Source organism: Mustela putorius, unplaced genomic scaffold (assembly GCF_011764305.1).
Source record: "Mustela putorius furo isolate JIRA1106 unplaced genomic scaffold, ASM1176430v1.1 tig00001689_pilon_pilon_pilon, whole genome shotgun sequence".
NCBI classification, from domain to species: Eukaryota; Metazoa; Chordata; class Mammalia; order Carnivora; family Mustelidae; genus Mustela; species Mustela putorius.
The window spans coordinates 32,821-41,025 of record NW_025421843.1 but is presented as its reverse complement, the minus strand read 5'-3'; positions in this window follow the sequence as shown (position 1 = coordinate 41,025).

Genomic DNA, 8,205 nt, shown 5'->3' with positions numbered 1-8,205 from the left:
GACCCTAACCATGACTGTAAACCTAACACTGACCCAATCCGTGATCCTGAACAGAGTAGTAACCCTAAAGCTAACCCTGATCCTGAACCTACTCATAAAACAGAACCCAAACATAAAGCTGACCTTAACATAACCATGAACCTAACCCTGACCCTGACCCTAACCCTGACACTAAACCTGTCCCAAACCTAACCCTGACCTGACATGACCTTGCCCCCAAACCAAAACTTGAACCTGAACCTAAAACTGACCATGACCCTGAACCTGACCCTAAACCTAACCATCAGCCTAACACTGACCCTGAGCCTGACTCTGACCGTAACGCTAACCCAGACATAATGTGATCCTGACCCTAAACCTTACCCTGAACCTAACCCTAACCCTGACCCCACCCTAAACCTTATGCTAACTCTGACCCCAAAGACGTCTAACCCTAACCCTGACCCTAAGTCATTCTGAACCCTAACCCTAACACTAAGCTGGAGTAAACCCAGCTCTGTTCCCGCCAGCGGGGACAGAAGCTGCACCCAGGCCTCCCAGGGGCTGGGGTGAGGCTGTCTGTGGGTCACTGGATGGGCACTGCATTGAGTGGAGTGTGAGCCTTGAGCAGCTTGGGGAACGGCGGCTCAGGGAGCTCTGGTGGAGCAGGAAGTTTGGTAAGGAGCCCCCAGCCAGTGGTGACCTCACTTCCTTGACGACAGAGCCCAACTGAATTGGAACCCACGTATCCAGGCACCCCATTATAGAGAAAACCGCCATGCCCAGCTCATTTCAAGGCACATCCTAAAGGAAGCGACATATTCTTCTGCTGTACTAAAGCCAAGAGGATGCAGGGAAAAGAGAGCTCGCCCGCCAGACACGCCCCCTCCCTAGCAATTCATATCAGGTTTCCCCAACGCCGCAGGCCCTTTGGCCAATAAAATTAAAAGGTGACACCAGGGGGCTCAGAGTCAGAGAGTCCCACACATCTTATCCAATTGTGTAGCCCTAGGTTCCTCCCCGTCTCTCTGTGTGTGTGTGTGTGTGTGTGTGTGTGTGTGTACCAGTGCCTCTCGGTGTCTGTGTGTCTGTGTGTAAAGAGGACCTTGCCATGCCATCGTGGGTGGAGATGCCCCAAGCAGGATCAGGCTGATGAGGGTTTAGATATCTGGTGTGCAAATCATGTTCACAGCCCAGTTTAAGGCTGGTTAAGTGGGATCGGGTGTAGGGTCTACACCCTTCTGCCCAGGGTTTATCCTGAGACCCTGAACGGATGGGTCCATGACCCAGGAGCGGGGCTAACCCTAACAGTAACCACTAACCCTGACCCTGACCCTGACACTGACTGTGAGCCTGCCCCAAAACCTGACCCAAGCCCTGACCCTGACCCCGAACCTGACCCTTACTGTGATCCTGACCTGAAACCTAAACCTAAACCTTAGCCTGACACTGACCCTGATGTGGACCCTGAACCTAAACCTAACTCTGACATTACCATAACCGTGACTCAAACCTAACCAGGACCCTGACCCTGACCCTAATCTTAACCCTGACGCTGACCTAACCAGGACCCTAACCCTACACCTGACCGTGACAGTGTGCTTGACCCTAACCCTAAACCTAATGGTAACACTAACCATGACCCTAATAAGGACACTGAACCTACACGTCATGCTGACCCTGAACCTAACACTAACCCCTACCCTAAACAAACCTAACCCTGACCTTACACTGTCTAACCGTAACCCTAAACCTAACCATAACCCTACTTCTAACTCTAACCCAAAACCAAAGCCCAAACCCGACCGCCAAAACCTAACTGTGACACTGAACCGAACATTGACCCTATACCAAGCCTGACCCTCAACCTGACCCTGGCCCTGACCTTTACCTGACCCTGACTCTGAACCTAATCCTAACCTTGACACTAACTCTGACCACTACATAGCCCTGTCCCTGACGCGAATGTGGACTTTAAACCAATACCTGAACCTGACCCTAAAAAGGACACTGGTGCTAAACTTCACCCTGACCCTGACCCAGAACATGACGATAACCTAACCCTGACCCTTACAGTGACGCCGACAGTCAACGGAACACTAAACGTGACCCTGTCTGTGAGACTGAACCTAACTCTGACCCTAAATGTAACCCTGACCCTGACACTAACATGGGCCCTCCCCCGAATCCTATCTCTGAACCTAACCCTAACACTAACCCCGAACCCTACCACGGACCCTGACCCTAACAAGTTCTAACCCTAACAGTCAACCGAACGCTAAACGTAGAACTAACCCTAAACATTAACAATAACCCTGACCCTGTACCTGACTCTGATCATAACCCTAACCCTGAAATTTGCCTATACCAGACCCTGACCCTAAACCTGACCCTGGCCCTGACCCTAAACCTAACCACGACCATAACAATGACCACTACATAAACTTGACCCTGAGCCGAATGGGGACTTTAAACCAATACCTGATCCTGACTGTAAACCTGGCACTGTCCTAGACTTCACCCTGACCCCGACCAAGGCAAAGACCAGAAACATAACCCTGACCCTAACAGTGACCCTGACCCTGAACCTAACACTAACCCTGACACTGAATGGGAGCCTGAACCTATCTCTAACCCAAAACGTAACCCTGACCCTGACACTAACATGGGCCCTGACCCGAAACCTAAAGCTGAACCTAACCCTAAATCTAACACCTAACATTATCCCTGACACTGACCCTACCCCGGTCTAACCCTAACCCGCAACCTACCTCTAACCCTAAACCTAACCCCACTTTAACAATAATTCTGACCCTCTCCCTGACCCTGATCATAACCCTAACTCTGAACTTTGCCTATGTCAGAACATAACCTTAAAACTGACCCTGGCCTTGACCTTAACCCTGACCCTAACCATGACTGTAAACCTATCACTGACCCAATCCGTGATTCTGAACAGAGTAGTAACCCTGAAGCTAACCCTGATCCTGAACCTTCTCATAAACCAGAACCTAAACATAAAGCTGACCTTACCATAACCATGAACCTAACCCTGACCCTGACCCTAACCCTGACACTAAACCTGTCCCAAACCTAACCCTGACCTGACATGACCTTGCCCCCAAACCAAAACTTGAACCTGAACCTAAAACTGACCATGACCCTGAACCTGACCCTAAACCTAACCATCAGACTAACACTGACCCTGAGCCTGACTCTGACCGTAACGCTAACCCTGGACCTACTGTGATCCTGACCCTAAACCTAACCATGAACCTAACCCTAACCCTGACCCAACCCTAAATCTTACGCTAACCCTGACCCCAAAGACGTCTAACCCTAACCCTGACCCTAAGTCAATCTTAACCCTAACCCTAACACTAAGCTGGCCTAAACCCAGCTCTGTTCCCTCCAGCGGGGACAGCAGCTGCACCCAGGCCTCCCAGGGGCTGCGGGGAGGCTCTATGGGGGTCACTGGATGGGCACTGCATTGAGTGGAGTGTGAGCCTTGAGCAGCTTGGGGACCGGCGGCTCCGGGAGCTCTGGTGAAGCAGGAAGTTCGGTAAGGAGCCCCCAGGCAGTGGTGACCTCACTTCCTTGACGACAGAGCCCAACTGAATTGGAACCCACGTATCCAGGCACCCCATTACAGAGAAAACCGCCATGCCCAGCTCATTTCTAGGCACATCCTAAAGGAAGCGACATTATCTTCTGCTGTACTAAAGCCGAGAGGATGCAGGGAAAAGAGAGCTCGCCCGCCAGACACTCCCCTCCCTGGCAAGTCATATCAGGTTTCCCCAAAGCCGCAGGCCCTTTGGCTAATAAAATTAAAAGGTGACACCAGGGGCTCAGAGTCAGAGAGTCCCACACATCTTATCCAATTGTGTAGCCCTAGGTCTCCTCCCCGTCTCTGTGTGTGTGTGTGTGTGTGTGTGCGAGTGCCTCTGGGTGTCTGTGTGTAAAGAGGACCTTGCCATGCCATCGTGGGTGGAGATGCCCCAAGCAGGATCAGGCTGATGAGGGTTTAGATATCTGGTGGGCAAGTCATGTTCACAGCCCTGTTTAAGGCTGGTTAAGTGGGATCGGGTGTAGGGTCTACACCCTTCTGCCCAGGGTTTATCCTGAGACCCTGAACGGATGGGTCCATGACCCAGGAGCGGGGCAAACCCTAACAGTAACCACTAACCCTGACCCTGACCCTGACACTGACTGTGAGCCTGCCCCAAAACCTGACCCAAGCCCTGACCCTGACCCCGAACCTGACCCTGACTGTGATCCTGACCTGAAACCTAAACCTAAACCTTAGCCTGACCCTGACCCTGATGTGGACCCTGAACCTAAACCTAACTCTGACATTACCATAACCGTGAATCAAACCTAACCAGGACCCTGACCCTGACCCTAATCCTAACCCTGACGCTGACCTAACCCGGACCCTAACCCTACCCCTGACCGTGACAGTGTGCTTGACCCTAACCCTAAACCTAATGGTAACTCTAACCATGACCCTAATAAGGACCCTGAACCTACACCTCATGCTGACCCTGAACCTAACACTAACCCCTACCCGAAACCAAACCTAACCCTGACCTTACGCTGTCTAACACTAACCCTAACGCTAACCATAACCCTACTTCTAACTCTAACCCAAACCCCAAGCCCAAACCCTACCGCCAAAACGTACGTGTGACACTGAACCGAACATTGACCCTATACCAAAGTCTGACCCTCAACCTGACCCTGGCCCTGACCTTTACCTGACCCTGACTCTGATCCTAATCCTAACCTTGACACTAACTCTGACCACTACATAGCCCTGTCCCTGACCCGAATGTGGACTTTAAACCCATACCTGAACCTGACCCTCAAAAGAACACTGGTGCTAAACTTCACCCTGACCCTGACCCAGACCATGACGATAACCTAACCCTGACCCTTACAGTGACGCCGACAGTCAACGGAACACTAAACCTGACCCTGACTGTGAGACTGAACCTAACTCTGACCCTAAATGTAACCCTGACCCTGACACTAACATGGGCCCTCCCCCGAATCCTATCTCTGAACCTAACCCTAACACTAACCCCTAACCCTACCACGGACCCTGACCCTAACAAGTTCTAACCCTAACCGTCAACCGAACGCTAAACGTAGAACTAACCCTAAACATTAACAATAACCCTGACCCTATACCTGACTCTGATCATAACCCTAACCCTGAACTTTGCCTATACCAGGCCCTGATCATAAACCTGGACCCTGGCCCTCACCTAAACCTAACCACGACCCTAACAATGACCACTACATAATCTTGTCCCTGACCCGAATGGGGACTTTAAACCAATACCTGATCCTGACCGTAAACCTGACACTGGCCCTAGACTTCACCCTGACCCCGACCAAGGCAAAGACCAGAAACATAACCCTGAACCTAACAGTGACCCTGACCCTGAACCTAATGACATAACCTGCATTGTAGGAATGCATCCATTTCTTCGAGATTGTCAAATTTATTGCCGTAGAGTTGCTCATAGTATGTTCTTATAATAGTTTGTATTTCTTTGGTGTTAGTTGTGATCTCTCCTCTTTCATTCATGATTTTATTTATTTGGGTCATTTCTCTTTTCTTTTTGATAAGTCTGGCCAGGGGTTTATCAATTTTATTAATTCTTTCAAAGAACCAGCTCCTACTTTCGTTGATTTGTTCTATTGTTTTTTTGCTTTCTATTTCATTGATTTCTGCTCTGATCTTTATGATTTATCTTCTCCTGCTAGGCTTAGGGTTTCTTTCTTGTTCTTTCTCCAGCTCCTTTAGATGTAGGGTTAGATTGTGTACCTGAGACCTTTCTTGTTTCTTGAAAAAGGCTTGTACAGCTATATATTTTCCTCTCAGGACTGCCTTTGTTGTGTCCCACAGATTTTGAACCATTGTATTTTCATTATCATTTGTTTCCATGATTTTTTTCAATTCTTCTTTAATTTCCCGGTTGACCCATTCATTCTTTAGAAGGATGCTGTTTAGTCTCCATGTATTTGGGTTCTTTTCAAACTTCCTTTTGTGGTTGAGTTCTAGCTTTAGAGCATTGTGGTCTGAAAATATGCAGGGAATGATCCCAATCTTTTGATACCGGTTGAGTCCTGATTTAGGACCGAGGATGTGATCTATTCTGGAGAATGTTCCATGTGCACTAGAGAAGAATGTGTATTCTGTTGCTTTGGGATGAAATGTTCTGAATATATCTGTGATGTCCATCTGGTCCAGTGTGTCATTTAAGGCCTTTATTTCCTTGCTGATCTTTTGCTTGGATGATCTGTCCATTTCAGTGAGGGGAGTGTTAAAGTCCCCTACTATTATTGTATTATTGTTGATGTGTTTCTTTGATTTTGTTATTAATTGGTTTATATAGTTGGCTGCTCCCACGTTGGGGGCATAGATATTTAAAATTGTTAAATCTTCTTGTTGAACAGACCCTTTGAGTATGATATAGTGTCCTTCCTCATCTCTTATTTTAGTCTTTGGCTTAAAATCTATTTGATCTGATATAAGGATTGCCACTCCTGCTTTCTTCTGATGTCCATTAGCATGGTAAATTCTTTTCCACCCCCTCACTTTAAATCTGGAGGTGTCTCGGGCTTAAAATGAGTTTCTTGGAGGCAACATATACATGGGTTTTGTTTTTTTATCCATTCTGATACCCTGTGTCTTTTGACAGGGGCATTTAGCCCATTAACATTCAGGGTAACTATTGAGAGATATGAATTTAGGGCCATTGTATTGCCTGTAAGGTGACTGTTACTGTATATGGTCTCTGTTCCTTTCTGATCTACCACTTGTAGGCTCTCTCTTTGCTTAGAGGACCCCTTTCAAGATTTCCTGTAAAGCTGGTTTGGTGTTTGCAAATTCTTTCAGTTTTTGTTTGTCCTGGAAGCTTTTAATCTCTCCTTCTATTTTCAATGGTAGCCTAGCTGGATATAGTATTCTTGGCTGCATGTTTTTCTCGTTTAGTGCTCTGAAAATATCATGCCAGCTCTTTCTGGCCTGCCAGGTCTCTGTGGATAAGTCAGCTGCCAATCTAATATTTTTACCATTGCATGTTACAGACTTCTTTTCCCGGGCTGCTTTCAGGATTTTCTCTTTGTCACTGAGACTTGTAAATTTTACTATCAGGTGACGGGGTGTGGGCCTATTCTTACTGATTTTGAGGTGCGTTCTCTGAACCTCCTGAATTTTGATGCTCGTTCCCTTTGCCATATTGCCAAGTGTCTGCCCCAGGCGGAAATTCTCCCCGATAATTCTCTCCAGTATACCTTCTGCTCCCCTCTCTCTTTCTTCTTCTTCTGGAATCCCAATTATTCTAATGTTGTTTCGTCTTATGGTGTCACTTATCTCTCGAATTCTCCCCTCGTGGTGCAGTAGCTGTTTGTCCCTCTTTTTCTCAGCTTCTTTATTCTCTGTCATTTCGTCTTCTATAACACTAATTCTTTCTTCTGCCTCATTTATCCTAGCAGTGAGAGCCTCCATTTTTGATTGCACCACATTAATAGCATTTTTGATTTCAACTTGGTAGATTTTAGTTCTTTTATTTCTCCAGAAAGGGCTTTTATATCTCTCGAGAGGGTTTCTCTCATATCTTCCTTGCCTTTTTCGAGCCCGTCTAGAACCTTGAGAATTGTCATTCTGAACTCTAGATCTGACATATTACCAATGTCTATATTGATTAGGTCCCTAGCCTTCGGTACTGCCTTTTGTTCTTTTTTTTGTGTTGAATTTTTCTGTCTTGTCATTTTGTGCAGAGAAGAGTATATGAAGGGGCAAGTAAAATACTAAAAGGGTGGCAACAACCCCAGGAAAGTATGCTTTAACCAAATTAGAAGAGATCCAAAATCGTGAGGGGGGAGAAATGGGATAAAAAAAGTTTCAAAAAGGAAGAAAGAAAGAAAAAAAAAAGAAAAAAATTAAAAAAAAGAAAAACCTAAGAAAAATATAAAAAAGAAAATATATATATTAGATAAACTAGTAAAAAATCGTTAAAAAAGAAAAAGGTAACAGTTTTAAAAAAAATTTACCCAAAGGCGAGAAAAAAAGACAAAAAATGAAAAAGAAAAAAATTAAATTAACTGCAATACTAAAATAAATCACAGGAAAAAGCCATGAGTTCCGTGCTTGGCTTTCTCCTCCTCTGGAATTCTGCTGCTCTCCTTGGTAGGTGAACTTGGTCTCCCGTG